This window comes from Pongo abelii, chromosome 2, assembly GCF_028885655.2.
Source record: "Pongo abelii isolate AG06213 chromosome 2, NHGRI_mPonAbe1-v2.0_pri, whole genome shotgun sequence".
Taxonomy (NCBI): Eukaryota; Metazoa; Chordata; class Mammalia; order Primates; family Hominidae; genus Pongo; species Pongo abelii.
In genome coordinates this window covers 31,524,009-31,549,479 of record NC_085928.1, presented here as the reverse complement: position 1 = coordinate 31,549,479, position 25,471 = coordinate 31,524,009, and positions in this window count along the sequence as shown.

The window sequence follows — 25,471 nt, the reverse complement described above, 5'->3', positions numbered from 1 at the left end:
CTCAATTGTTTCTTGAGTAATTACTCTAATATTATCTCTACTATTTTTATTACTACTTCTACTGTTATAATTACTTACTATTAGTTAATATTTGTCGATGGTCTACTGAGCTAAGCGATTTAAATATGCATAATTTTCAAAACAAACATACAATGTAAGTGTAATTATCCCCATTTACTGTAAATAAATTGGACAACAAAGAAATTTATAATTTGTTAAATAGTGAATCCAGATCTATCTGACTCCAAAGTCCGTGATGTTCAACACTATGGGGAACATACAGAGTAATAGGGATTTATTCTCATGCCATCATGTGTAATCAGCTATCTTAATACCTAAGATTCTAGGGTAGCAGGGTAGCTGTGCTAGTTGCTGAAAAAGTTTCACAGAGAACTTAACATGTTTTGGGCATTTGAGTGTTTAATAATGCCAACATATAACACTATTTTTTTTAAGTAAGATGAAAATGCATCTTGACTATTGATTTAAATTTAGATCTGTGTTCTGAGTGTCAAAGCAACTTACTAGAAATACATCATTTGCAAATACTGCATCATCACTACACGTTGCCATGAACATCAAGTCACTTCACTAATTCAAGTGTTGAAATCAATAATTGATTAAAACTCAAAGAGGCTAAGCATTATCCCTTTATGCCAAATTGGCTGATGATAGCCTGCACATGTAATTACAGGTGTGTGTGTGAGACAAGGTAGCTATATATTTTCTCACATTGAAAAATCACCTCTCACTCATAAAGTAGATGGAATAGTGCTCATGACTTCCAGGACACTTTCATGTTTCCGAAAATTCAGCAATTTCTCAATTACTTTTTTTTTCTTTTTGAGACGGAGTTTTGCTCTGTCACCCAGGCTAGAGTGCAGTGGCTCAATCTCGGCTCACTGCAGCCTCCGCCTCCTGGGTTCAAGCAATTCTCCCACCTCAGCCTCCCAGGTAGCTGGGATTACAGGCGCCTGCTACCATGCCCAGCTATATATAGTTTCGCCATGTTGGCCAGGCTGGTCTTGAACTCCTGACCTCAGGTGTCAATTACTTTTAATTGGAAAAACTGCAGTTACATTTGCACCAACCTAATATCTCTTGTTTGTTCACTGCTAATCCCTAGAATCTAGCAAACCAATGTTTGCTGTTGTTTAATATTATATGAGATTTCAAGTCAATCTGTTATAAAGGGCAAAGAAATTTTAAAGTCTATTTACTATTAAGTTAAATTTCATGAAATGTATAAGATCATTTTTCACTGATCTTTCACTGAACAATCTCTCAATTATCCTTTCTTCTGTGTTGTTTGCTTAAAATAAAAATATACAACTCTGAATAAATTATTCATTATTATGACATGTGTCTATAAAGAAAAGATTGAAGTTTAGAAGAGTACATGTATTTATACCCAGTTCTTTTTCCTAACACATTTGAAATAATACATGAAATACCTACACTGCAATAGAATAGAAACATAATAAGGGCAAGTGAAAGGGAAAAATAAGGTAAATAGAAAATCAGACTCAGGGCAAAGTTATCCAAAAATGTACTGGGATTTTTAAAAATACAAGTTTTGAATTTGACTGTGAGCTTCCTAATAGCCAAAACAAAGTAAAAGATACTATCATTTTATAATTTACTAAGTTTATAAGGAGATGAAATACAATTGGCCAGAAAAAGCCAGATAGACACAGGAATAAAAGTGTTCACTCGTTGGAGATCATGTACTTATTTAAACCATGTTGCCAATAATATTTTTGTTATCCTTTTTCGTAGAAGAGATTGCTTTCCAGGACATAGAAGAAAATTCTATAGCATCTCATTACTTTAGAATCACATCTCAGTTTTGAAATAAAACCACATTCAAAAATTACCCATAATATACACCAGACTCATTTTTAAATGACATTTGATGGTTTCTGACACCCAAATCCAACTTCAAAGTCTCTATATATGATAAAGCATATTCAAAAAGTGAGTGACAGACTTTGAAAGCCATTTTCAAGAAAGTGTTCAGAAATATTTTAAGTGATGTTGATATCATAGGAAGACACATATAGGCTCTTAAGGTGAATATTTGAGGGAGATAATGCTTATTGTTATTATCCATGTGACTGACCAATCATATTTGATTGTGATTGTGCAGTATATGGCAGACCAGAGTGAGCACTGTGATTGCATGGTTTCTTAAATAGCGTTGGGGTACAAATAATCAGTCCTTGCCTTCGATAAATATATTCTTAGGTTTTTGCATGCTTCTGTGTGCAGATATTTATTCTCCTTTAAATGAAGTAAAAATTCCTTTAGCAAAGAAAACTTAATTCTCATTTCTTTTTACCCTTTGCCACTAGCAAAGCTCCTATTAGGTGCCAAAAAATACTAATTAGATAAAGGAACTCTGCTCTGATCACCAGAAACACTAGCAAACTGCCTGGCTCTCCTGTCACATGGCACATGCAGAAGTGGCCTCACAACATATTTCCACATATTTTTTCTTGAAAAGGCAGCAAGTTAATAAAAAAGAGATGTGAAATATATGAAATATTTTTATAATGTCCTTCTTCTATGCCTTGGGTAATTGCTAATCCGAGATTCTGTAATCTGCATGACTGGTATAAGTGACAGAACACATAATTTTCTGATATTATTTTCTCAGGCTATTAAGCTCTGCCCAACCTTTTAAGTATATTGAATTGGAAGATCATGTTCCCACCATTTCAGGAAATTGGTAGTGTCACAGCCCAACAACTTGAGAAAATAATGTTATTTTAGACCGGATGGAAAAAGAAGAAATGGCAACAAAGAAACTATGTAAAGCCTCAGACTGGAAATAGTAAATACCTGCCCCGGTGATGTAAAATTTTGTCAATGTGAGAACAGCAGCACGAAGAATATCCTTGTGATTTATTTAACTAATGAGATTTCTTTATAGGTCTCTTATTTATATGAGCAACTCTAAATGTTAACCCTTTGGTTTTTTTTCATAAATGAACACTTTCCTCTGGTGGCAGGGACTGGGGACTGGAATGGCTCTGTTGACAATGGAAGTCTGCATTGAGATCATTTAGAAAATAAGTGCAATGGGATAGGTAGAGGCCTATTGAATGAAGACAATTTAATAAAAACCACAAAGGAATGTATTACACAAACAGATTTTATTATAGAAAAATGGGATGTGCTGGAAGAGTGATTTTTAGACTTAGTGATCTTTCAGAGGAAAAAGAGTGAGTACAAACTTTGCAACCTGTTGGCTGTTCCTAATTAGAAGTGTGACTAGAAGGGAGATGGCAAAGCAGTCTCCAAATAAGTGCTGGATTCCTAGCAACCATGGCTCCAGTGGCTTAACCAGATTTTAAATGCAAACAATCAACCTTAGCACTAAGCCTGAAAGGGATGTTAAGTAAATATCATGGGCAAACTGCAATTCTTCCAAAGAAATGCTCTTTGGAGGCTGTGGGCTGCACTACCAGTCTTTAAAGCCCTCCACTGTGCTCAGGTGCCTGCAATGGGCTTTAAGTCAGCATTAAGTTACATTATGCCTAGACTGTCCCTGATACGCCGATGACCCTATTTATTTCCTGCCTGAACACAAGGCTACATGTGGCATAAACAGACTACAGAATCGAGGTGGCTTAAACCTGATGTGGATCGACGAGAATTTTTTTCTACTTTGTATTTTGCAGCTTATTTTATTTGATTGTGAGTATATTCTTTACAAGCTGTTTTTTAATAAATTTTCCGTTTTGTTCAGTAGTATCTTTTCCATTTTCCAAAACACTACCTCAAGAGAGTCACTCAATCTAAAATTCTATATGATGTCTTAAGATATCACAACCCTTAAACGCAGCATATGTTTTCAAAACGTGTCTCATTCATATAAATTGTTGAATAGAAAATTGGTTTGAGCAGAAATTAAAAATGGGTCAATCTGAGCACCTCTAGAACCTCTTACTTACTGGCATAATATGCCCCAGTACTTTATGGGCAAATATGGAATTTCTAGAAACATGACTAGAAAGCAATTGATTATCTGAGCTAGTTCTCTTGCAGAAGAGGTCTCTGACTGTCCTCAAGGTAAAACTGGAAGACAATAAAAGCCGTGGAATAGACCCAGGAGTCTTCAATCTGAATGCATGATGGATACTAAACATTCAACACAGAAGACCGATCACAGAAGAAGTAGTACGTTATCCTGTTGCAGGGTGGGTATAGAGGCCTCTTTTAGTAAACTTTTCTTATTAAACTTTTTATTTTGAGATGATTGTAGATTCACTTACAGTTGTAAAAAATAATAAGAGAGATCCTATATATCCCTTATCCAGTTTCTTCATTTGAAGGGACTTTTAAACCTTGGTGTACTCAGTACAACCAGGACCCATCAGTAGAGTTGTAATCAAGTAAGTTAGCCTCCAGAAGAGCTCTCCATTTTAACAGTTCCACATATGAGCTTTGTTTGCACGAAATGGTAACTATCACTCTTGGGAGAGTACTGTTAACAGGTAATTCACCAGAGAGCTCTACTGAAAAGGTCTGACCAGTAGATTCAAGAGGGGAGGTCTCTGAGAGTCAAGAGGGGACTCTTGTCCTTTCTTTTTTCAGATTTGAATCAAATGACTTTGGGGGCTTAGTGGGCATTAATAAACTATAATCTTTGGTGATGTTGGATAAAGTGGTTTGGCTAAATCATTTTAATTCTTAAATTATTCTACTGCAGGTAGGATTCCCTTGGAATACATGATTGTAAAATTGGAGATCATTAGGCAGGATATTTATTAGGGAGAACTCTTAGGATCAAAACCTATGGAAGGGATGGGAAGTAAGGGAGGAAGGAAAAGAAGCATTATTGGACAATGAAGAAAATTGGGCTGCATGCAGATCTAACAAAGTCCACAGTCAACATGAAGGGCCCCTTCAAAGTTGTTTTGCCTGCACTGAGGATGCCAGACCTTTATGTTCTTGCATTGACCAGTCATTGGATGCAAGCTGTTTGTTAGAAGGCAATGTGATCTTGGACAAAAGAGCTCTTTCCAGCCCAGGGCAATTTACAGAAAGAATCAAAAGCTGAAGTCTGTCAGATAGTATTGCTCCCAGAAGCTATAGAAAATAATGCCTCATTTCTAAAGGAGAAGCCAGGCAATACGTAACAGCATCCACTATATTTCATCCATTGTATGTCTCAGTTCTATTCCTTTACATATGTTCTGACTTGGAATGACAAGGGTTATAGTTATGATGAGCTTTTTTGTTTCAACTGGCTTTGACTTATAGGAAGAAGATTTATGGGATGAATTAAGCCCATGCAACTGTAGCTGATCTTAGGGCTGTAATTAATCCTCAGCATCTCTCTCCTTTATCCAGGGGGAAAAAAATCAAACCAGTGTATTTTTCTAAATTTTCCTCATCTTCAACTAGCACCTCACCTGGTCTTGGGTCTGTGGTCACCATGTGCCTCCAGGACTGTGGCTGCTATACTTGTCCATGCAAGTGAATCGCTTGGGAGCCGAACACAGAATTCTGTTTCCTAACTGGAAAACATCACCCTTACTTCCCCCTGATGATCAGAATTCATTCCCTGCCGGGATTGTGACTCTTTGTGTTTACTGCTTGTCCCTTATCCAAAGGAGTTCAAGGTGACCAGGAGAAAACCACGGCTTATATGCAATAGGACTTTTGCTATGTCCATGGTAAAAGTGTTCTCCCTTTGTAAAAGTGTTCTCTTAGGAGTTTTAAATCTACAAAACAGGGCCAGACGCGGTGGCTCACGCCTGTAATCTCAGCATTTTGGGAGGCCGAGGCGGACGGATCACAAGGTCAAGAGATCGAGACCATCCTGGCCAACATGGTGAAGCCCCATCTCTACTAAAAATACAAAAATTAGCTGGGCATGGTGGCGTGTACCTGTAGTCCCAGCTACTAAGGAGGCTGAGACAGGAGAATCGCTTAAACCCGGGAGGTGGAGGTTGGAGTGAGCCGAAATTGCACCACTGCACTCCAGCCTGGTGACAGAGCGAACCTCTGTCTCAAAAAAAAAAAAAAAATCTGCAAAACAGGGTTGTGTACACAGAAAGCACAAAATTTCCATAAAGCACAATTAGGAGTGATTAAAAAAAAATGTGTGCAGACAGAAACACAAATAGAAGTGATATTAAAGATGGCCACCCTTGCTTCAATCCCTCGATTCTCAAACTCATGTATTCCACCTATTAGGGACAGGAAACTACGTAAAGGCCATCTATCTACTCATGTAGAGATTGGCAAACTATGGCAAACAGGCCAAATCCATCCTGTTGCCTGTTTATATAAACAAAGTTTTACTGGAACACAGTTATAACCATTCATTTATATATTATTTGAAGCTGTTTTCACACTACAATTGCAGAGTTGAGTAGCTGCCACAGAGATCATATGGTCTGAAAACATAAAATAATTTTTATCTCACTCTTTACAGAAAGTTTGCCAACTCTTGATGTTATGTGTATATTGCATCCTGGAAAGTGGTGCCCCGTCTTTGTAAGGAATCATCTCCAAGCTAGCACATCAGTTTACCTTCACCAGTCCATTTTGTTGCTCTATCATGCTGATAGCTTCCAGGTGGTATAGTGTGGAGTGTGGCCAAAGGATTGCATGGTCATGTGCCCACTCCCACACTCTATTTCTGCAAAGTGGGTGTCTTGATCTGACATGATATTGAGTGAGATCCTATTTCGGTGAATCACTTTATAAACCCTTGGTTAGTGGTGCAGGTTGACATCCTGCAGTCAGAAAAGGCAAACTCATACCCAGAAAATATACCAATTATTGGGAAAATGAATTGTTGACATTGGGGGGTAAAGGGGATCAAATGTAGTCAACTTGCCACAAAATGTCTGGTTGGTTTTCTTGAGGATGCTGCTGCATTAGGGATAGATTATTTGTCTCTGTTGCTGACAGGCTGAAGGTTCAGTAGTGGCAGTAGATAGGTAAGTCTTGATGAGTTTGAGCCCATGTTCTTGACTCCATGCAGAGCTCCCATCACTCTCACATGGCTATTTCCTTTTTGTGCCCTTTGTGCAAGCACTGGAGTGGCCAATGACAGAGGCTGGCTGACATTAATTGGCTAGGTCATTTTGTCTCTTTGGTTGTTTAGTGCCTCTTTCATAATGACAGTTTTTTGGTGATATTAGCATGCAATATAAAAATGCTGACATTTTATGTCCACTATGCAAGGTACATCTGTGTGCCTCTATTCCATTACAATGTCCCCTATCTTCCATTTTTTTCTTCTTTCAGGCCCTGGCCATCTAGCCAAGCCATTTATTCCTGCTCATGAATCTCTATGTATTCTTGCCTTGGACTGCTTCTCTTTCCTCATAAAATGGATGAATAGGTATACCAAATGCAACTTGCCCATCAACTTTCCCTCACCATTGGATCTTTGATGCCTCACCCTCCCACCTCCCCCACCCCTTGAGTGAGACAGGAGCATAATCATGGTCTATTTTTGGCTTGACTAACAAGACAACATATTTGTAAATAAAGCTTTGCTTTATTCCTCCTCCAAATTCCTATGTGGCCATAAATGAAAGCAGAATAAGAGGTTCTGATGCAAAAGCGAATGACATGGTGGTGGGGGTGGAGGTGAAGTGAGTGGTTCGGGGAGAGATAGAGGGGGTATCTAAGTCATCTGCTTAAGATACAAGCTTAAATCATGTTTTCTGGCATTGCTTATGCATTATGACAGATACTCTACTTCCATATTACAATAGATTCCTGATGGGTCTACTTATCTTAATTCTGGATCTAGCTTCTGAGGAAAACTCTGACCACATCATCATTTGATGAACCACAGTGAACCATTCTATTTTTACCAGTGTCCAGTGACAAAAAGGAGAAACTGTTCAAAAGGCATATAATTCTCTGTAAAGCATTGCTCCAGAATAAACTACATTATGTTTCTTCTACTGAGTTGTACCAAATGCTCCATATGTGTTTTCCTACCACAGGATCTCCAAGATAGTATAAGGCCCAAGAGGCAGAGAGGCTTGTACTGCAGTGTGGCCCTGCTGCAGACCTTTCCTTCTCTGAGACCACCTACGTCATACTTTAAATGGGCAGAGCAGTTTGTGTGTGTGCATCTTTTATAACTGCCTCAGTGTTATTGTGAAAATTGAAATGTTTTAATACATAAAAGTGATGTATTGGCCTGGCGCTGTGGCTCATGCCTATAATCCCAGCACTTTGGGAGGCTGAGGCAGGTGGATCATGAGGTAAGAAGTTCAAGACCAGCCTGACCAACATGGTGAAACCCCATCTCTACTAAAAATACAAAAAATTAGCCAGGCTTGGTGGCAGGCTCCTGTAATCCCAGCTACTCAGGAAGCTGAGGCAGGATAATTGCTTGAGCCTGGGAGGCAGAGGTTGCAGTGAGCCGAGATCACGCCACTGCACTCCAGCCTGGGCGACAGAGCGAGACTCCGTCTCAAAAAAAAAAAAAAAGTGATTTATTGTAGTAATATGTTTTAATTCAAATATATTATACCTAACTTATTACTATATATTTTTCTGACTTTAATGTGATATGTGAAGTTTTATCCTTCATTATAATTGTGAGATGATGCTAAGTTACATGAACATATGTTCTTCATTCAACAACTTCCCATAACTCAGAGACTAGAGTTTTAGTAGGTACTCATTAAATATTGGTTGATTAATAAATAAAATTTCCACTCATAATAATCAATAATCAATATCAACAATGATCAATCCACAGATAGAGTTGAGTCTTACTACATATAAGAACTACATGAGTTGCTGCGACAATATACTAACCATCATATTGACTCCAAAGGGAACTTGGTATTAGAGACATAGTATCTTAGGGCTGGAAGGGGCTTTCTCATTCAATTTAGTCACCTTTTGCAAATGAAATAAAGGCTCAGAAATGGATAGGGACATGTCTGAAATCATGTCCAACTGGTTGCATAGCTACATCATAATCTAAACTTCTCAACAACCCTCATAAACATTGTCTCCATTATACCATTCTATATGTCATTATTTCATTCTTCTGGTTTTCTACAGAAGTAAAATGTTTTCCAGGACAATATAAGATCTTAAAAATTTTTCCATTAAAAACACACATTAAAGCTTATTAACCTAATTTTCAAATTTGGAATATGGTGGAAGGAAGACTAATAACAGTCATTTTGATATAAAGGAGTAAGGGGAAAAAAGTTTTAAAAACTAACATCATGTTCTTGCAGCATTGAATTAAACTTTACTTTACTTCTGTTTTCAGATACCATTCTTATTTCCAAACCAGTACCCAGCAAAAGACACATAATTTGTTAATTCATTTTTCTTTCTCCTTCCCTAATTCCACCAATTTTAACTTTCTTATATGAAATAAGTATGCAATGTATCTCATATGCAATGTGATTTATATTTTCCAATTTCCAAATAAATAATGATTAACAAAAGCATGTATCTAAGGCCTGATTTGAACGTAACAGAAAAATATCACCATAATCAGTTTTACATCTTATAAAAATGTTTCAAATGCCATTAAAAATATTTGACTTTTAAACACTTAGGTAATTTCTAAAAAATTTTTTCCCACTGAGTATTTAGACAGAATGTTAGAAGACCTTAGGGGAGATATCAAAATCAGATGAAATAGTGATATGAGGTCATATCTACTTAATGCAGTAATAAAGGAAATGAGAAATGAGAAAACCTGAAATATACAAATATAAGGCTGTCACAACAACACACAAGTAATAATCAAAATATTTTCTGTGGCATTTGAAAGCCAACAAAAATTGCAAGGTATTGAGAATGAGCAAAAAGGTGGTTTTCTTGAAAAACTTTGACCAAAGATTTGAAGAAAATTAAGTTAACAAGGATCTTAAAATAATAATACAGTGGGAGAGCTTTTTATAGGTGGCTCCTCCCAAAAATGATTTTTTCACCATTTCAAGAGGTAAAAAAATATTTTTGGATGGAAAAAATAGAACCTAGCAATAGAATTCTCCACATAATCATGTCACAGAACTGCCCCCAAATATGTCAAATATATCTTGGCTTATGTTCTAGAATTTTTGAGATCATTAACTTAATGTGCTTAAGTGCCTTAAAAAAGAAATTGGTTATTTTCTACATTTCCATTTAAGGTTATATTCTGATTTCAGTCTTTTTAGATTGATGAAACCCTATTTGCTATATACTATGGATACCTTTTAACATTATAAAGTAATATATCCAGCATTAATAAGGAATTTTTACAAATGGAACAGGGTCATATAGTTTTATTAAAATGAAGAGATTTTGCTTCTAAATGCTAACCATTAGGAGCATAACCAATGTGTTGGGCAGAATGTGTTTTAATGTATACTCAAATAGATTTGGTATTCTTACTTTTTAATAAATTGCCTTTGTAACACAGAGACCTCTTCTCTTACTCAGAGAAACTGGAAAAAGTTTGTGATCTTGATGTTCTGCTCAAGCATTCTAAGAGAATTGACAATTTCCATCAGTATCCAAGCTACTTTAAAAAAATTCAGCATCCTTTATATCTCCACACCTAATTATTAAGTGTCAATCATAACTGACAGTAGGACAACAAAGCCACACAATTACACAGAAGGATATACTGTCAAATGTCATTCTAAATTTATGAAATTGGAGTTTTACAGTCCTCTTATGAAAATGTCAAAAAGTGCCGACCGTAATTTTTTCTGTAAGTGGTAAATACAACAAATTCACATCCTTAATGCATTCCTCTTTTATTCTTACAAACTGATAAAAATCCTAGAGTCGAATTCCTGTCTTTTTATTTATTGAGGTGAAGATGCTTATTTCATATCTATCGGACATCTCAACACCTACAAAAAGTGACAAGTGTTAAATCATGTTGTGTTGTTGACTTATAAAATTAATTTATTATCATAACAAAATATTAAAATGTTATAGAAGAAATTAAAGATAAAAATCTAGCCCACTCCCAAGCTTAGGCTGCCTAATTCCTATCCTCAAAAGTGATTTGGATAAACTAAAAGATAAATTTATTATTAATGATTTTGGCTGATCCTTTCAGACATGGTCTATGAATTTTTATATATGTATATATATAATTTATGGTTGTGTTTATATATAAATATATATAAACATATATATGAACACACTAGATCAAAAAATAAATCCTGTTCTACAATGTTTCCTGATTTTAATATTTACATATAATCACTATATGTTATTTGTACATATAATGCTGATGTCATTCTTCTAAGTAACTGCATAATAGTCTAATGTATGTTAGTTTCTCAGTTTGTTTCATGAGTGGCTTAGATGTATTTCCAGTTTTGATATTAGAAACAATACTGCATATTGTTTGAGCTATACCTTTGATCATGTATCTTTTCATACCTCTGTGACTGCATCTGTAGGATAAGTTGTTAGTTGGGAAATTTCTGTGTCTAAGCATTCATTTGTTTATAATTTAAATTAGTTAATTTAACATTATATTAGCACTATATTAGCTAATTGAGATGTATTTTTAATATAGTCTACATATTACGCTTTTTTTTTTTTTTTTTTTTGAGATGGAGTCTCGCTCTGTAACCCAGGCTGGAGTACAATGGCGCGATCTTGGCTCACTGCACCCCCTCCCTCCAGGGTTTACGCCATTCTCCTGCCTCAGCCTCCCAAGTAGCTGGGATTACAGATGCTCACCACCATGCCCAGCTAATTTTTGTATTTTTAGTAGAGATGGGGTTTCACCATGTTGGCCAGGCTGGTCTCGAACTCCTGACCTCAGGTGATCCGCCTGCCTTGGCCTCCCAAAGTGCTAGGAGTACAGACGTGAGCCACCGCACCTGGCCATATTACATATTTTTAAAGTTTAAAGTTAATCAACAATGGAACACAAGATAAATAATGATTTTATAAAACAAAAATCTCAAACCCTAAACAGAGAAAATGATTTGGGAAAATAGTTGATAGCCAACATTGAAATTAAATTTTTAACGAGCACAACCTAATGAGAATAGCAATCACTATTTTGTAAAATTTAAAATGAAAATAAAATTAGAACTTGAGTTATATCAAGATAATTAATTGTTAGAAAAACATCTATAATGGATGTGGTAATTTCTTGAATTTTCAGTATTTGTAAAGCATGAAAATTATTTTATGCCAAATGAAATAACATATATGTCATCAGTGCAGACAGTAATTAGCCAAACATTTGAATGATTCATGTTTAAAGCTATTGAAATGGAAAAATTTCTCGAAAATGTGAAAAATTATTTTCAATTTCAATGGTTTTAACATGATAATGTGAAGTAAGTCTGGAACAAAGCTGATAGATACCTCCTAATTTCTAACCATTTTTGCTGATGTAGAACAAACATATATTTCAGTAACATATTCTGTTTTCTCCTTCACTCTTTTACTGGCTAATGTGGGGAAGGGAGACTTACTTCAGATGTTTGAAAATTATCATCACTATAATTAATTATTTGTGCATATATAAAAAGAAATGAAATAGTATGTCAATTGGAAGAATTTAAGATCTAGAGTACACAGCACTAGGCTACTCGCTGTGTGTAGCAGTCAACATTTATTAGATCTCCGATTTCCCAAACGGGGAGACTCAGGTATACATAGAGCTTGGACTTCAGGTATATATAGAAAGTACAGCTGTGTTCAACTCTTCTAAAAAAAGAAAAAATATATAATACATAATCTTCCAGAAGGTTTTTCAATATTTTTTCCTTTAACAGATAGATCTAAAAATACTTAGAGATCTCCCTTATCTAACTTCTTTGAGAATGTAGGTTTTATTTCAAAATGCCCTTCCAATAATCAAATGTTAACTTTAGCGTATGTTGTTTTATATGTATTTATTATCACAAGAACATAATGAAGGAAGAACCACTTAAATCTCTCTCCTACGTGTACATATATTCAGCAAGTTTCTAACATTTATAATGATTGCATTTATCGTGGAGATTATGATCATCTTAGATTATCAGCATCTGCCTGGTTCCAAATAAAGTTGCAGCAATAATACCTAAAACACTATTCATAAAAAAGATTACTATCTCTTTAATAAAACATAAAACATTTTTTGCAGGGCTTTCATTATCAGTCCTTGAATGATTTAGTGCCCTTGCTTTTTATTCTGACACATATCTGCACTGCTTTCAGAAGAATTCACTCATCACCTCACCAAGATTAAGTGGAACGTACATACTACATGGATCATTGTACATTAGGAACAATACGTTGGTCAACATTTGAGTCTGATTCTGTGCCTAGTATTGTGCCAGGTTCTACAGTGTATACAGAGAAATATGGTCCATCATTTCTAGGAGCTTCCAAATTATCTTGGGATTAATGACCAACAAGAAAAAGCCAGACAGCAATAATAAATGACATATGACAAATGACGAGAAAGGCAATAGAAGCACTATAGATTTTGTTTGTTTGTTTGTTTTTGAGACGGAGTCTCGCTCTGTCACCGAGGCTGGAGTGCAGTGCTGCGATCTCGGCTCACTCCAGCCTCTGCCTCCCGGGTTCAAGCAATTGTCCTGCCTCAGCCTCCCGAGTAGTTGAGACTACAGGCGCCCGCCGCCGCGCCGGCTAATTTTTTTGTATTTTTAGTAGAGACGGGGTTTCACCATGTTGGCCAGGATAGTCTTGATTTCCTGACCTTGTGATTCGCCCGCCTCAGCCTCCCAAAGTGCTGGGATTACGGGCATGAGCCACCGCGCTCGGCCAGAAGCGCTATGGATTTTAAGGAGGGGGGTGGGTAGTCATTGTTTCATAGAACAATTTGTCTAGAACCGACCCTTGAAAATGAATGGGATTCAGACTTGCAGAGAAAAAAAAAAAAATTAGGTGTGGGTAATTGTGTGAATAAAGGAAGGTAGACTCTATGAGGCACATTATAGAGGATTACAGGGGATCGGTTTAGGAACATTGAACAGATCCATCTGGCTAAAATAGACCTTAAGAGAAAAAATTGCATGATATTTCCATGGAAAACTGTTGGACTCTAGGTCATTTTAGACTATAGGGACATTCTGGCCCATAGGGACTTCTAATACAAGTCTAAGGAAAAAGTACCTTATGTTATGGGAAGAGGTAAAATCTTGAAACGTTTTTATTTTAGGTGTTAATGCATAGAATGCTGTATAAAAATTAATCTAGGTATGAGAAGTAATATGGGATTGTGAGATGCATAATACTATTACCTAAAATTTAATCAGCACTAACTGCATAATAGGCACTGTGCTAGAAGATCAACATGGATAGTTTCATCTTTATATATCCTTACAGACTTATATTATAATTATCCCCTTTTACAGGGGAGAACATAAAGCTAAGATAGATTCGAATTTTTTCCAAAGATCCCCAAGGTAGCCCATTTCTGAGCTACAATTTAAATACAGGCAGTAAGTCTTTAAGTCAGAGTTCTGGAGTCAAAGAAGGGAGTTAGTAAGTTATTAGAAGTAGTCTTTTGTGACAAATTGTTCCACTGTGTAGCCACAGTATAAATAAAGAGGAATGAAAGGGTGTTAAAGACAATATGGAGGAAAGATTAGTTCAAATTGTGCTGTGAAAGTGCAACACATTAAAGGAATAGAATTTTTTAAGTTGAGGATGTATTAGCAACACATGCATTTCTTTGTCAAAACTTGCTTCCCCCTTTTCCTGAATTACTTGGTCATGCTAGCAATAGCCAGTTATCCTAGATTGGTTTGAAAGAAAATTCAAAATGAAAACAATTTGCAGATATCTGAGAATAAGCTGATTTTGTCAGATTGCTCTGTTGGTAATGGTTTGGTTTTGTGTGAATAATTTCTCTCCAACACGTATTCGGTAGAAATAATACAAGCCAGTTTTGCAAATAGACCCCTTAAGAAAATGTTAGCATTGTCCTTACCTATTTTTCCTAAAGTCATCTTTCCATCTGATTATTTTTCTTCAGTTTCTTGTGGAGTAAACACAAAGGTAGTAAGGAAAAACTGCTCAGGTAAATTTCTGTAATTTCATCTGAAACAGATTCCTATGGAAAAGTAACAATAACAATGAGCTCATTATCTAATTTTTGTCAAGCAATTATGAAGGAAATACTGTGTGTTATTGTTGAAGTCTGATGAGTGTTACTTTATAAATTGTCAATTAAATAAGATGAAGTAATCACCCTTTTAAGTCACCCACAATCCTATTATCTTTGATAAGAGTAGATGCCAAAGAGTGTGTCTCTGAGACAGAGAGAACCAACATAATTATCTGAACTTAAATGTCCTTTGAAACTATGTCTGTCTCCACTTTGAATGAAACTCCTCAATGGCCGGACACTAATAAATTCTCAATAAATATTCGTTGATACAAGAAAGCATTTCAAAAGCACCTTTTCTCTAGCATCCATGTAAGTAACAAGCATTCAAACTTGAGCTGCTGAGATTTAGGAATATCTCTGGTGGCTTTATTTTACTTTTCTAACCAATGACAAATTTTGGCTACATGACTTCGGAGCTCCTTTTCTATCAATTGTCTATGACTTTAACATTTCTGCTAGATTAGATATTCCCTTAGATAAAATAACACTGAGAGAAAGATTAATAGTTGTCATTTTCTTTTCTCCAGCTTGTCATGCTTCAGTTATGTCCCCTTCAGTCTGTGGCTTAATAAGATGTTGCTTTCAATTCAGTTGAAACTACAAGCACCATGTTGAAAGAATTTTAGCACTTTCTTCTCCTTGTTAATATTGTAACTGCCCCCCAAAACAGATCTATATAGTGAACAGAAACGTCTGAGTGGATTTCATCAATGACAAGAAAACAATAAATTATATTATTTTGACATCTATGACCAGTGCACAATATTTTGTATTAGAGAATTGTATTATGTCTAAGGAAGGCATTATGAACCAGAAATGAAATGACAGGCTTTAAATTGGATCTTTTGCTTTGGCAAATTTGATGAAAAACTTCTAGAATGAGAGAGAGTTAAAGAAAGAATATTTCATCAAAAACATATTTCTATAACAATTATTTTTTCTATAACCACTTTGCTATTATCTTAAATATGCATATTTAATTCAAAGCTTTTCCTTCATTTCATCAAAAAAGTTGTCATGATGAAATTGAAATTTCAGATCCTTTTATTACTAAGTTATTTCAATATACTTCAGTGAGAAATATAATTTATTGGAGGTCTCCACTACTACATTGATTGATGAGTATCTATCAATGTTCACAAGGAATCATGAGATTTCGTTCTTAGAATATGATCATTCTTAGCTGCATTTTTGGTCTATAAAGTAGATTATAGGGGGAAAGAATGCCATTAAGCCTCCTCTCACAAAAGCAAACACAGAAAAACAACAGCTGCAAAACCCCTGGAAGTACACATATTCCTATATTGGCTCTTAAAATCCACTTTCCCTGATGAAGGTGAAATAAATGGGATTTCTGCTTTCTAATAAACTAATTCAGTGGATATTTACTTATTTTTCCAAAAACTGTGCTAGACTCTAAAACAGTGCTGTCCAATAGAACTTTCTGCAATGATGAAACTGTTCTAAATCTTCACTATCCCATATGGTAGTCACTAGCCACATGTGGCCATGGAGGACTTGATGTGTAATCAGTATGACTGAGAAACTGAATTTATAATTTAACTTTAATTTTAATTAATTTGAATATAAATTTACATAGCTACATGTGGAATATATTGGGCAATTAGGTTATAGAGATATATCTCGGAGAGGGATCAATGAGAGAAAGCTTAAAGACAATTAAAAAACAATTAATAGATAATTAAATTAGCAAAGAATAAGGAAGTCAAGTATTTGAGAGAGCCTCCTTTCCAATGTTACTATTATAAATGAAGTGAAAGTGATTGGCAGTGATAATTATCCAAATCTTAGTGATAAGACAAGGAGCAATACTTTCATTTGAATACTTCTAACTAGTATTACTTGTGATACACAGTTGATCTGTGAACAACATAGGAGGTATGGGTGCCAAACCCCACTGCAAGTGAAAATTCACATTTAACTTTCACACCACAAAAACTTAACCACTAATAGCCTACTATTGTCCAAAAGCCTTACAGATAACACAAACTGTTAATTAATACATAGTTTGTATTTTATATGTACTATATAGTACATTCTACAATAAGGTAAGCTAGAGAAAAGAAAACATTGTAAAGAAAACCATAAGGAAGAGAAACTACATTTATTATTCATCAAGTGGATGTGGTTCATTATAAAGGTCTTCATCTTTGTTGTCTTCACATTGAATAGGCTGAGGAGGAGGAAGAGAAGAGTTTGGTCTTGCTGTCTCAGGGATGGCAAAGGCAGAAGAGGTGGAGGAGGTGGAAGGGAGGCAAAAGAGCAGGCACACTCGGTGTAACTTTACAGAAATATGTCATAACTTCTGATTTTTGTGTTTTTCATTTCTCTGCATTTAAAATGTTTCTATACAGTACCAATTCTTCCACCATTTGCTTTTTTCTGCGCCCATGGGTGCATGAAGGGTCCCTGTCATAAAAAAAATCAAAAGCAGGCTTAAATAATCAGAACTGTTCTGCCAGGTTGTCTAATGTCAATTAGTTTTCTTGCATTGCTGCTTCTTCATTTTTCTCATTGTCTAGCACTGGTTTTGAAGTACTCATCTCCACCAAGTTGTCTTCTGCTAATTCCTCTGGTGTGGTCTCTATTAGCTCTCGAATGTCCCCAACATCTGTATCTTGAACGCCTTCACTGCTATTTTGCCATATCCACAATCTTTTTCATGATTTCCTTGATCGGCTGTACGCAAATCCTGTGAAGTCATGCACGACATCTGGACACAGTTTTCTCCAGCAGGAAGTTGTTTTGGGCTTCATGGCTTTCCAAGCTTTTTCTATAACAATGACGGCATCTTCAATAGGATAATTCTCCGCAACTTTCATGATTTTCTCTCTATTGAGGTTCTCTTTTGTAGAACTGGCAATCCTTTCCATAGGGTATCATGTTTAATGAGCCTTGAAAGTCCTTATAACCTCTGATCTAGAGGTGGAATCAAAGACGTTGTGTTGGGTGGCAAGTAGACCACTTCAATGCCTATAATGTTGAATTCATGTGGTTCTGGGTGGTCAGGGGCATTGTCCAATGTACCAAAAAAAAAAAAAAAAACACCTTTAAAGGGTACTTCCTTATTGGCAAGGTACTTTCTGGATTCAGGGATGAAGCACAGATAGAGCAAATCCAGAAAAAGGGCTTTGTTGTCCAGGCCTTCTTCTTGTACAATAAAAAGACTGGCAGCCAGTGTTTATCTTTTCCCTTTAAGGCTCATGGGCTAGCAGCTTTATAGATAAAGGCAGCCTTATCATAAAACCAATGGCATTTACACAAAACAGTAGAGTTAGCCTATCCCTTCCTGCCTTAATTCTTGAGCTCACTTCTCTTTCTTACTAATAAGTGCACTTTGTGGATTTTTTTTTCCAGATTAGGATAGTTTTATCTGTACTAAAAACCTCTTCAGGAAAATATCCTTCCTTCTCCATTCTTAATGGCATCTGGGAACTCACTTGCTGCCTCTTTGTCAGCAGATGCTGCTTCTCCTGCTACCTTGACATTGTAAAAGAAAAATCTCTTTCTAAAATTATCAAACCATCCTTTGCTGCTATTAAATTATTCAGTTTTAGATTCTTCACTTCTCTTTCCATTTAAGTTGTCATGTAATGTTAGGTTTTTCTCAAATCCTAGCAGAATCTATCAGTATGCTTTTTCTATGCAATCTTGTACTTACGTGAAATCTGCAATCATAATAGAAGATAAAAAATTATTTTTCAAAAAGTGCAAAGGTTTTGCTCCTGCTAGCATAGCTGCAGCAATGGATTCACAAATTTTCTTTTCTTAAATAATGGTCCTTAAGCTGGATTTATTTATATTGAAATGGCAGCCAAACACAGCTGCAGACCTCAATCCATAGTATGTATCAAGCAATTTAACTTTTTCTTGTAATGTCATGACTTTTGTCTCCTTCTTCAGAGAACTTCCAGCATCACTAGTAGCAAGACATATGGATCCCATGGTATTATTCAAGGTTTACAGCATTGCACTAAACATGATGAAAAATGGAGAACCACAAGAGATCACTTTTTACAGCCATACACAATTTACTGGAAAGATGAACTGCTCACATGGAGATGATTAGCTTCACATAGCATTTTAAGTGAATATTTGCGATATGGTTTGGCTGTGTGCCCATCCAAAATAATGCGTGTCATGGGAAGGACCTTGAGAGAGATAATTGAATAATGGAGGTGGATTTTTCCTATGCTGTTCTCATGATAGTGAATAAGTCTCACTAGATCTGGTGGTTTTAAAAAGAGCAGTGCCCCTACACACTCTCTTGCCTGCCGCCACTTAAGACATACCTTTGCTTCTCCTTTACCTTCCGCCATGATTGTGAGACCTCCCCAACCATGTGGAACTGTGAGCCCATTAAACCTCTTTTCCTTTTCTTTCTTTTTTTTGAGATGGGGTTTCACTCTGCTGCCCAGGCTCGAGTGCAGTGGCACGATCTCGGCTCACAGCAACCTCCACCTCCCAGGTGCAAGTGATTCTCACGCCTCAGCCTGCCGAGCAGCTAGGATTACAGGCACCCACCATGACACCTGGCTAATTTTTTTGTATTTTTACTAGAGATGGGGTTTTACCATGTTGGCCAGGCTGGTCTTGAACTCCTGACCTCAGGTGATCCACCCACCTCGGCCTCCCATAGTGCTGAGATTACAGGCATGAGCCACCGCGCCCAGCCTAAACCTCTTTTTCTTTATAAATTACCCAGTCTCAGGTATTTCTTCATAACAGTATGAAAATGAACTAATACAACTTGCAACACTGGAGCTCACCAAGATAGCAACAGTATATGGCTGCAAAAGTATGACAGTAATACACTGTGTATAACAGCTCATTTTATGCAGCTATGATTTAATATTGCATATTTACACTTGCTTACATTTGTCTCTACTTGATCCTTAAGTGTTTGTGTGCATAAGTTTTAATAAATATTAACTTTCTATAATCAATTTGTATATATTTTTATGGCAGTAAGTGATACAATAGGCTAGTACCTACATATATTTTATGCATTCGTGACGTGCATTTTTCCTAAATTTTTTCAATATTTCTAGGATATGCAGTTCATCTGTGTTCGTAAATTGTCATAAATCTCCAAAATATTTTCTAATACATTTATTTCTTAAAATCTGCATATAACCCATGCACTTCAAACCCATGTTCAAGGATTAACTGTATATGTACATACCTGTAAGAAACGTATTAAAATGTATCAGAAGGTGCTCCCCATGAGAAATCTGCTCCTCAGCATCTTTAAAAAACAATCTGACAGGTTTGGTCACCATCTAGTTTTGGCAATATGAGTGGCATCACCAGGGATAGGAGGGAAGTTAATTTTAGGTCAACATAAAGAAGATATTTCTAATGATTATGTTATTTTTAAATGGTATTATAATTTCCTCAGCTCACTAAATTGTTAAAGCAGAGATTAAATGATAAATTTGAGGAATAGTTTAGAATGATGCATGTATCATGAAAAAAACAGGTTAGAAATTGAGCAAATCTATGCTTTTTACCCACTTAGGGCTTAGTTGCCTCTTACATAAAAATGATCATAGTAAGGTTATTGAAAGGCAGAGGACTACAACATTCATTTTAAGAACCATGACTCTGACCTCCTCTGGTCAATGAACTCATCTCATGAATTATCATGAATTAAACTTAGTTTACTTTTTCAACTGATGTTAATGATACCACATTCCATGGTTGTTATAGATTAAATGAAGTACTAACACTTCATTTGAAAATGAAAACTGAAACTATTAAACTAAAGCTAAGTAGAAAGCCCTTAGCCCTTCATTGTAATTTTTTCCATCATTTAATAACACAAGCTCACTAAATAAATTGATTTTTGAAAATAAAAGTGATAAATAGGTTATTTTTATTTTTATATCCCTTCACACCTTACCTGCTTGTAGCCTCCAGCTATACATAATCTTCATAGCTGTTTGTATTGTTGTTACTGTTGTTCAGGAGAAGTTCTTATTCCAGAAAGAAAGACAGAGGGCTGGAAGGAAGGAAGGAAGGAAGGAAGGAAGGAAGGAAGGAAGGGAGGGAACTTGCTAATGTTCAAGTAATAATGTGGTTTAGAAAATATAAACGTCAAATTTGCCTTTAATGGTATAAGAGGAAATAATTAAACCAAAGTGACTGATCATATTTGTAGGATTTCTGAAATCTTACAACAATAGAAAGCCACATTTTGTGTGTAGATCATTGTATTTATGTCACCTCATTTTACCTTACATCATTTTATTTCTCACTTAAGGTTATTTGCAGTGCACTGTATTTCAAAGTGGAAAATCAGCTTTATCAAATGGAAGAAGGAACTGAGCTTATCCAAGATACTGATTTGGCTGCAATAGGCTTTATTTTAGAGCTATCTGAGGGAGAAGATGGTGTGATTATATAAGGATGGTCTGGCTTTTCAGGAAATGAAAATTTATAAAGAAAGAGAAGTTTGATTATCTAATTAGGAAAAAAAAGGAGCAAGCTGAAAGGAAAATCAGAAACCTGGGTAGCAATAAATAAGGGATCATCTAAGTAAAATGGTCTAATAGTAGATATTTCAAATGCATTAAGGCAAAACATTGAAGGAAGACAGTAAATTTAGTTTATTTGGATGGTACTGAAATTCAAAGGCATGCAGGGACATGGTGACAAGTATATCAAGAGCTAAACAACAGTCTTAACATCAAGGACATTTACCTATTTTTCTTCAATTGAACTTAAATGTGGGTAACTGTCTTCTTGCACTTGCATCATTTTCTTTGAGAGAGGATCAGGAATAACTGCCTAACTACATTGAACAGAATTTGGTTAGTATTACTTTCTCCTTCAATTAATAAAAAAAGCAGTTCTGGATATTCAAGAAAATTAAAATATTTGGTTCATTTTAAATATTTTGGGGTAGTTTTCAAACAAATTGAAATAATGCTGATGTATTTTAAAAGTTTTTTTATTTCATCCTATCAATATTCCATGAGGTAAACAGGGTAAATACCACTGTCACTATTTCATTTTAAAGAGAAGGCACAATTATGATAAATGAATGAGGTAATGATAAATGTTCATAATTACATATCGAATCAGTAACAACATTCTTTTATTATTTTAAAAAGGAGAAAAATATAGTTTTCTTAACCTATACCTTCAAATCCTAGTTTCTAACATTCTCTAAGAAATGTATGCTTCCTGCCAAAGAACTCAGATATCATTTGACACAAATATTTATTAATATTTACGAAATTCAAACAAACAAAAAAAGAAATATAGAGACAGGGAAATTATTTTATTTTTTCCCTTCCCAATATTCTCCACTTTCTTTCTTTCTTCAGTTTTCTTGTTTTATTGTTTCTCCCCTGCTAAGGGAAATTGCAGGGAAAGGGTGAGTGTATGTGTGTGTGTGCCTCTGTGTGTTGTGTTTGTGTGTGTGTTTGTGTGTGTTTGTGTGTGTGTCTTCCTTAGGTTAATAAAGCCAAACCAAATAGATAAATAGATTTCTGTTATTCACAGTACTGCTAAGTCAAAATTCACATTTTCATCAGGTTACAGGAAACTTAATAGACCGTGACCTGTAATAAGTAACAAAATAAGATGAAGAGGCTTTAATAATTATATGTTCATTTTTAGAGAGGCGGCCAAGGCTGTTTTCATGGTAAGGCATTACTAAATGTCACTATTCGCCTTTCTGTCCTAATTCTCTGTAAATTTGTATTTGAAAAGCCTCAATTATCTAATGAAATTATTTGGAAATTATTCATTGAAATAAGTAGTTTTCCAAAAAGCACTCTGGTTTTCCCTTTCATAACTGTCAGTGGAAATCTGTTCTTCACCAAGGTTTAATGTACATCAATGAATAGCCCTGGAGACAATTCTTCACCCTTTGGGCAATTTTTCATAGCAGAGGGCAGTACTGTTTGAATTTAAATGATGTTGCACTCGAGGCCAATGGTAATGAGCTAGCTCTCAACTAGACATTCATTAGATATTTTTATCATCTGAATATAACCATAAGTACTTGATGCTAGCTACCACAGCCTTCATATGAATTATAAATATAACATTTAAGTTTCTTTTTAGAGGAGAAACTATATTTCTTCTGTGAATGCAGAAGCAGATAGAGTTAAATAATATGATCTGTTTACCAAAAGTGCCTGCCATCAGAAGAAAGCAAAATGTTTGCAAAATGAGAATTGGCATGACAACTTGCTGTTTTTTAAAAAAATCATTGTCTACACTATGAGATGCATTTCTGAATACAGAATTAACCTATTAGCCCAATGTCAAATAAAGCTTCCAACTGAATGCCCAATTACTCACTCAAGAGACCACCTCCAAAATCATCTGGGCAAAGGTTTCTTTAAATACACCAGCCTGAAGGTCGGCAGTGGAGGTCTATGATGCAATAAGGGAAAAAAGAAATGCACAGAGAATTCAAAGCACTCTCATTATTTTCCTAACTTAAAAACAACAACAAAGAAACTTTTTAGTCTACAATTAACCACACATCTATCCCAGTAGATTTTAACTCCACCAGTGGGATTGTATGGAGACCATGTTTACTACCAGGAGAATGTACTCACCCTAAGACAGTACAGTAAGTCCAGGGTAAATAAATCTCCCATGCTAAGGTATCCTCCCCTGAATTTCAGTGATTGTCCAGGTGTTGATATCACTAATTGCTTTATGCACATGACCTATTGTTCTCTGTGCTAGCTAAATTTTTAGTAAAGGAAAAAGCCGGTGACGCATCTAATTTTAGTAATGAAAGCCCTGACTATGCCATCTGCTCACCTGCTGCATATATGCATAAATGTGTCATTGCAAAAAAAGTATTTAAGTAAGGGTTATCAGCCTTTAAGAATTGTAATGAGACCACCAGGTAAAGAAAAAGGTCACAACTTACATGCTATGCAAAGTTCCCCTTTTTGGAGGCCCCATCCTAAATCATCTCTGCTATATAAAGACTTTCACAGTACCGCTGTTTTCTGTACTTTGAAAATATTCCTCAGATTCCCCAAGCTTCCATTTTTTCCTAATAAACTTCAACCCACCTGACTTCATGTTGTTTCATAGTAAATCAAATCCTGAGGGAAATATGAAAATTAATTTTAAAAGAGGTATAAACCTCAGTGAAAATAATCATCTACAGGAGTTCCATTCTGTCACAAATTCACATTCAGGCCAGAAGACTGATGCAGGATTTTTTGGTGCTGCTTTGCCAGCCAGAGATCTCCATGGCCTGACACACCCCCGCCCGGGCCTCTCTCAGCCCTGGGATCACTGCAGGAGGCACCCCTCCCACTCGGCCTACCAGTAGGAGCTCCTAGCTTGCACTTTGGCCTGGATCCCACGCTTGCTGTGGGATCCGTGCTCAGCCCGCAGCTGGGCCAAGCGTGCTGCAACCTGTCTCCACCTTGGGTGCTGGCATCTGGATGAGAGGAACATGGTGGCATTGAACAGGGATGCCAGCCACAAAAGTGTTGTTACAGCATGCTAAGAGCTCTTTTAGTCCCACTGTCCATAGCCTAACAAACAGGGGTGTGTTAACAGTTTTTTCGGTCCCATTGCCCCACTCCAGGCTGTGGCTCTGGGGCTGGCCTCGCCCCACCACTGGGGTCACGTGGGGTGGCCACTGGGTGGGTGTCAGCAGAGGGCAGAGGGCCACAGAAGTACAGCCTTTTCTGTACCCGCATTCAGCAGGTCCCAAGTTCCTGTCCCATGTCTAAGAAGAATGAGGTTACGCTGACAACCGAAGGGTGAGCAGGACAGAGAGTTTTATTGAGCGACAGCCCTCACTGGAGAGGGGACCCAGAGAGGGCAGCCCCTACCCAAAGTCATGTAGCTCCAGTCCAAAGGTGGGGCAGTCCCCAAAGTGTGCCTGAGTTCTGGGCTTTTATGGGCTTAGAATGGGGGAGTGCATGCTGATTGGTTTGTGAGTATGCAAAAAAGGCCAAAACAAAAGAGCTACTCAAACGTTGGCATGACAGTCTAAAAAAACAATTAAGGTCTGGGTGCAGTGGCTCATGCCTGTAACCCCAGCACTTTGGGAGGCTGAGGTAGGCGGATCACGAGGTCAGGAGATCAAGAATATCCTGGCTAACATGGTAAAACCCCACCTCTACTAAAAATACAAAAAAAAAATTAGCCAGGCGTGGTGGCGGGTGCCTGTAGTCCCAGCTACCCAGGAGGCTGAGGCAGGAGAATGGCGTGAACCCAGGAGGCAGAGCTTGCAGTGAGCTGAGATCGTGCCACTGCACTCCAGCCTGGGCGACAGAGTGAGACTCTGTCTCATAAAATAAAATAAAATAAAAATAAAAAATAAAAAAACAATTAGGG